This window comes from Lolium perenne, chromosome 6 (assembly GCF_019359855.2).
Source record: "Lolium perenne isolate Kyuss_39 chromosome 6, Kyuss_2.0, whole genome shotgun sequence".
Taxonomy (NCBI): Eukaryota; Viridiplantae; Streptophyta; class Magnoliopsida; order Poales; family Poaceae; genus Lolium; species Lolium perenne.
Genome location: NC_067249.2, coordinates 14279364 through 14286925, shown reverse-complemented (window position 1 = coordinate 14286925; position 7562 = coordinate 14279364).

Genomic DNA, 7562 nt, shown 5'->3' with positions numbered 1-7562 from the left:
TGAGAGAAATTAACTTAGAGGGTTGCTCCTACTTAGATATTATAGATAAGATGAGACAAATATTTTGGATAATGTGTACACAATATCTCCATAGATATAGATATTTAAAAAAAATAGACATTACTTGCAAAATGACATATGAAATACCACGTAGACATGAACCATCTAGGTTTTTAAAATTCGGTTGTTTCCTATCCTATTTACTTATAGCTAATTACGAAAAAAAAATTCATAGTTTCTAGCCGAGACGGTAGGTCAATTTCCAACAATGAGCATCCCCTGTTTTGCTTGCGCATCTCCATCGTCTCCAAGTCAAAGACGATGACTGTATCGATATAACCATCCACACATACCCGTAGAAGCACCACTTCGCCGCTCCTCTTCCCGAAGCCCTTGAACTTGATAGGTTTTTGGCTATCGATGATAGCAGGGTCCAGCGACCGCAGTTTTTCCTCCATGTTGATCACAGCTTCCAGCGACCAACCACTACCACCTGCTGTTGAGACCGGGAGCTGTAGCCACACAGACATGATAAACCTTTCAATGGCGAGCAACTTCAGCATTTTCCCATCTGAAGACGTCGCCAAGTGGTGCTGGTAGACGTTTCCGTTGGTGGACGGTAGCTCCACGCTGCCCGTCTTCCCTGTGCTTGCGTCGTAGCTTAGGATTTCCTTGCAAGAATTATCCATCCAGTGAATGATGCCACCGTTGAGGACTGCGGGGTCGCTGCGTGTCTTGATCGACCACCATGGGAGGTGATTGTCGCACCCAGTAACAGGACTCCAGGTGCCACATGATGATGCAGTCTGAACTTTCAGGCTCGATCCGTAGTGATCGATCGCGACCAAAAGGATGGAGCACTTTATGCCGTCGGCGGCAGTGAGCAGGACGTACGCACAACAAGAGCTGATCCCCGGCGGTTCGGAATAGAATGTCTGGACGCCACTCATAGGATCATACACGCAAAGGTCGGAGCAACTGGTGTCGTCGAACTCCGGTGGGTATTTGATGGTTCGGCGCCGGAGGAGGATGAGGCCTCGTCGGGACACTACGATGCTATATTGGTCAAAGAGGCCGACGGAGTGACGCGACAAGAAGGGAGAGAGAATGTCGTCGCAGAACGATGCGGCAACGTGGGTAACTGGGTGGACAAGGACGACGTGCTTGTTTTTATAGGTGAGATGGGCGAGGACACACGGAGCCGCTTGGTGGCTGACTTGGCGGATGAAAGACGGGCTGAGGATTTCACGACGGAGGAGCTTGGAGGTGGCGGCGCTGCGGATAAGGGCGCGTGGTTCCGAGCGCGAGATGATCTCCAGCAGGAGATCTGCCGGCAGCGTCCAGGCTATTGGAGTCTCCGGCACAGATGCGTTTTCTCGTCGGCGTTTCCGTGAAGCCATGGTGTGTCCCTAGGTACGAGGACGCGATTGATCTGTATGTATCTACGCGTGCGTGTAGACCGATCGATTCGCTGTCTGTTCTTCTGCTACGTGCAATTTATCAACTTATTTATATATGGGAAGAAGGCAGGAAGCAAAGTTGAGTCAGATTAGGAAACGATCAGAATCAAAATTGAGGCAGAATACGCGCGTCTTCACTTGTCGGATGTCTCCGCTAGGTGCCCGAAATTTCAGCCCGCACGCCTTTAATCATAAAATATAATGTATTTGTTACAAAAGAATATATCGTTAGAAATTTCTTTCAAATAGGAATCCAATGGTATATTTTATGTAACATATAATTGGTATTGATATGTTAAATTCATAGTTAAATTTGGGATCAAATTTTGAGGGGGCTTATAATCTCTAACGGAAGGTACACCCATCACGGCCAACAAGAGGATTCATCATAAGGTTCTAAAACGGGAAAAAAAAACTAGAGGAGTCATCGAACGGTAGAGATCCCAACTGTCTGCGAGAAACATCGCTTTTGAACTTTCTTCATGATTTTTGAATAGTAGAGATTCCAGCTTTCTGCGAGAAACTACGCACGGAAACCTACGGCATTAGATTTATATGGAGTTGAGTATAAAAAAGAAAAGAGCGGAATAGCTCTTGGTTTAAAGAAAAGGGAGGAGATGGATCGAATCTCTCTCGTCTGATAAGAGTTTCCGAGAGTTACTTTATTCAAATTCTCACATTTCCAAGCCTAGGATCTACGACATATTTTGTTTGGTTGCGGATGAGTGAACTGGTTTTCCAAAAGATTGCTTGATCCTGCCATTTGAACCAATTCGCTTGACCCTGACGACCCACCGAAGATTGGCGCCACACCGTCAACCCCACCAAAATGCTCCGCTTCCATAGCTCCATCCCCACCCATCTCCGTACTAGCATTTTAGAGTTGATTGAGGCCTAATGATAATAGGAGGCCTAAACCTGGATGTTCGGATGCTAGAATTACATTTCTTTTGATCAAGGAGCATAGCCCCAGCCTCTGCATTCAAAGGATGCACACAGTTTTCTTCTTTATTAAATTATTCGCAATGCCTTACAAGGGGAATACAAAGATCAATCTCGAAGCCTCCTCCCTAGCGACAACTCGCTATACCTACGATGAAGGGGGGGGGGGGACCATGAACAAGGCCATACTCACTGACGGTACACCAACACACATCATCCAAAAAGCAAAACCCTGAGGGTGTGACATTTCACACGTCGCAGAGTTTGCAGCCGCCATCTATCTCGAACCCATCTCCAAGCGTGATCCACGTATTGACCGTGCTAGGCCTGCCGTCGATGTCACCATAACACCAAACAACTCCACCATCCTGCTCGCGTCCAGCAATCCTCGCCCGTCTTCGATACCCGGCAGCTCCACGCCGCTGAGAATCATCAACGGCAACGTGGTAGATGAACACCATGTAGGGATTCGTAGCATAGAAAACAAAAAAATTCCTACCGCGAGAATGCAATCCAAGCCAAGATGCAATCTAGAAGATGGGAGCAACGAGGGGATGAACAAGACTCACCCTTGAAGATTTTCAAAGCCTACAAGATGAGGCTCTTGTTGCTGCGGTAGACGATCACTTGCCGCTTTCAAAAGCGCGTAGAAGATCTTGACGGTGCCACAATCGGGCAGCACCTCCGTACTCGGTCACACGTTCGGTGTTGATGAAGACGACGTCCACCTCCCCGTTCCAGCGGGCAGCGGAAGTAGTAGCTCCTCCTTGAATCCGGCAGCACGACGGCGTGGTGGTGGTGGCGATGGAGATCTCCGGCGGAGCTTCGCTAAGCGTTGCGGTAGAGGGGGAGGAGTGGGGCGGCTAGGGTTCGGGGAGAGGGGGTGGCCGGCCTCCTTGGGGTGCGGCCAAGGTGGTGGTGTTGTGGTGGCCGGCCCCCTCCCCTTGGCCCCTCATTATATAGGTGGAACCCCCAAGTGTTGGACTACAAGTCTTCGAATAAGACCCCAACCCAAAACCTTCCATGTTGTAGGGAAACCTACCCAAGGTGGGACTCCCACCCAAGTGGGATTCCCACCCTTCCATGAGGGGGGGTGGCCGGCCCCCTTGGTGGAGTCCACCTTGGACTCCCCCCTCTAGGGTTGGCTGGCCATGGGTGGTGGAGTCCCACCGGGACTTCGCCTTCCAAAGTGAATTATTCCGGACTTTTCTAGAACCTTCTAGAACCTTAAATAAATTCACCGGATCATTTTAAAACTTATAAAATGACTTCCTATATATGAATCTTATTCTCCGGACCATTCCGGAACTCCTCGTGATGTCCGGGATCCCATCCGAGACTTCGAACAATTCTTCGAACTCCATTCCATATTCAAGTTCTACTTATTACAACATCAAACCTTAAGTGTGTCACCCTACGGTTCGCGAACTATGTGGACATGGTTGAGAACTCTCTCCGACCAATAACAAATAGCGGGATCTGGAGATCCATAATGGCTCCCACATATTCAACGATGACTTAGTGATCGAATGAACCATTCACATGCGATACCAATTCCCTTTGTCACGCGATATTTTACTTGTCCGAGGTTTGATCATCGGTATCTCTCTGTACCTTGTTCAACCTCGTCTCCTGACAAGTACTCTTTACTCGTACCGTGGTATGTGGTCTCTTATGAACTTATTCATATGCTTGCAAGACATTAGACGACATTTCACCGAGAGGGCCCAGAGTATATCTATCCGTCATCGGGATGGACAAATCCCACTGTTGATCCATATGCCTCAACTCATACTTTCCGGATACTTAATCCCACCTTTATAACCATCCATTTACGCAGTGGCATTTGATGTAATCAAAGTACCTTTCCGGTATAAGTGATTTACATGATCTCATGGTCGAAAGGACTAGGTAACTATGTATCGAAAGTTTATAGCAAATAACTTAATGACGTGATCTTATGCTACGCTTAATTGGGTGTGTCCATTACATCATTCATATAATGATATAACCTTGTTATTAATAACATCCAATGTTCATGATTATGAAACTAATCATCTATTAATCAACAAGCTAGTTAAGACGCTTACTAGGGACTCATTATTGTTTACATATCACACATGTATCAATGTTTCGGTTAATACAATTATAGCATGGTATATAAACATTTATCATAAACATAAAGATATATAATAACCACTTTTATTATTGTGTCTTGGGCATATCTCCAACACACCACTCCACCAAAAACCACCTCCATCCAAGCGCTGCTCCAAAAATGATGCCCCAAGAGGTAGCACGACGCAGGGAGCACCGTCATCGTCCGATCCTGGCTGGATCTCGGGTTTCCCCTAGAGCAGCACGAGTGAGTTCCCGCGGACTGCAACGACGATGCCTTCAAGAAAGAAGCGGCGCTTAACGCAGCCATCACCCGCCAATCTTGACACGGTTTTCACCGACAGCCGCGAGTCCCCAACTCAGCGAGAGCAAACGGAGAGGCCAGCAAAGATGATGCATTCGCAAGGGAACGACGCCAATAGCCGCTGCCATCATCCACCAAGAACGAAGTCAAGGCTCGGTATTCACCGCTGGCCCCTTCGCCGCTAGCTCATCGTCAACTAGATCTTCATCGCCGGGGTAGAAGGATCTCGTGATCCGCCACCCCAGCAACCAGCCGACCTCCTTCGGCAAAGAAGAAGGCCGCCTCCACCGTCGAACCCAAGGTTGCTGCCCCGGGCGACCTCGTACCGCGGGAGAATCCCAATATCATCGCCCCTCACCAGCGAGAGGCGGAGGGAATGGCGTTGTCCGCCACCACCAGCCACCACCGGCGTGCCGCCGATGGGAGGTGGGGAGGCCGCAGCACAGGCTCTAGCCACTATCCCCGTCCATCCATGCGGGAGGCAGGAGGGCCACCGTCGCCCCTCCATACTCGTCAGACCGCTGCCGCACCGGGAGGCGGGAGGGCCGCCGCCACCGCGCGTGAGAAGCTCCCTGGCCGCCGTCCCCACCTCGTCACGAGGGAAGGCCAGCGCCGCCGCCGGCGCCACCGGGCAAAGCCGCGGCGGCGGAAAGCGTCTAGGGTTTGGGGTTGGGAGGGGTGCGGGTTGGGAGTCTAGGTTTGGGGGTGCGGATGCTAGAATTACATGAGTCTTGCAAGATGTGCACATACTGGCTTACAATATGTTTCCTGAATGTCATGTGACTCCATTCAGACTAAAAGCATGAAAATATGGAATTTAGCATTTAGGAGCTCAAGAACATGTGCAACTTTATCATTTACACATTTTGTATGTTGTAGAACTCAAATGGATATAGTGCTCAAATAATTCTGGGACAGACTTCTCTAAACGGTGGCCATGGTATGTGTTTATCTGTGTTTTCATGAAGCCCACTGCATGCTTCCTAATCCAGGGGACACTAATCATGTGATACCATCCTATGTTTTTTTTATTTTTTTATAAAAAGAATATTCTCAGCTTACTCAAGATGTCGTTAATTTTTCTACTATTATCTTTCACTCCCTTGTTTTTTATGAACTTTGAAAACAGAAAACGGCGAAGAGATTGTTCTTTTTTTGGAGCACGTGCGCTGTGCGCACCCTCTCTACACTAAACTAGCAACCATGCATTAGAGTGGATCATGCAGTCCGTGAGAGAGAAAAAATTCTCTTTTGAGGAGAGAGTTTTGTCTTTTCTGAGAAAGATTCCTCAAAATTTTGGATCATCTGCCTGTAGGAGAGAGAGTGACACACAAGAAAAATCAAAGATCTAGATTTGAGACAAATGGATGGTGAAGATAGGCATGCGCGAAGCGCACCTGCGCTACTGCAGATTTCCCAACGACGAATTGTACGCATAGTATCATTTGTTAAATATGATGCTATAACCTAAAACCATTTAGCAAATCATTAACTCGCCATACAAAACCTCATTGATTTTGTGTTGGTTAATTATGTTAATCACTCTTGTGCTCTGTTAATTGCATATATATGTTAGAAGCTTTTTATTGGTAAATATTTATTGTTGAAGAAGACATCTTGCATACTATTGTGATTCTTGATTCCTGGGTACATTTCTTCTGCTCTGTAAGTCCTTGAATTTGGAATTGAAATGTTCCGCTCAATCACCATACGAAATCTGAGTGTGTCAGCATACCAATTTTCTGGAAAGTAATCCCGCAAATAAAATTTGTGAAAAGTACTATCAAGAAAGATACTTTAATCACCCATGAATATATTCATAGCCTTAAGGCAGGACACCATGTGTTCCTTAACCTTCAAAAATTCCCCAACAGAAGATATTTAATACGATCTCATTCCAAGGGGGCTTTCTGTTGCTTTGGACATTATCTCTGTTATCACCTTTAGTGCCTGGTATTCAGTTTTGCATTTTACATACTGGAATGATGTTGCACTTGCAGGATCGTAGGGTGCTAGTACGGAATCTTGACAAGAAGGTGCCATATGGTCAAGAGCTCTGGATTTGCCCAATTATCTGCCTGATTTTTTTTGGCGGGATATCTAACTGCAATTAATTGACTAGATGCATTCCTGAAAAGAGTCACGTAGCTCCCCAGGAAATTTCCTACACTTTCAGACTGGTAGTAACTGTAGCACTAGAAGTTTGCCCCTGAAGGAAGCATCGATGCAAGTCATGCAACCTGTCGCTTTTCGATGTACCTACATGGATTATTCCTCCCGTAGAGATTGAGATGCGCATGCTCATGCAGGTATTCTACTTCTTTTTCAGGTCGATCTTCTACAGATCTCCAGATTGAGATCAGTGAAATGTTATTGTTTGTTTTTGTTCATGGGTATCCATCTGCAAATCCATCAAAAAGGTTGCTCAGTTAGGAAAAATATTGAGAAAAATATTCAGTTTATACATGGACACTCGAGCAAGTCTGTAGAGTACATACAAATTATTACCTTTGAAATGTGAATCCATACAATATATTTGTTCTTTATCGTCCTTCATTTTTAGTTTCAAAGTAAATTTAATAGTTATATTCATTTCTCCTATAAGTATTATATAGTATATTTCAAAATGTATATGGTACATTGGGAAGGGACCGGGGATAGAAGCGTGTGAAGATCCAGCAATAGGAATTAGTACACCAAAAGTTGCTCATCATCAAGTATATGATTTACACAAAAAG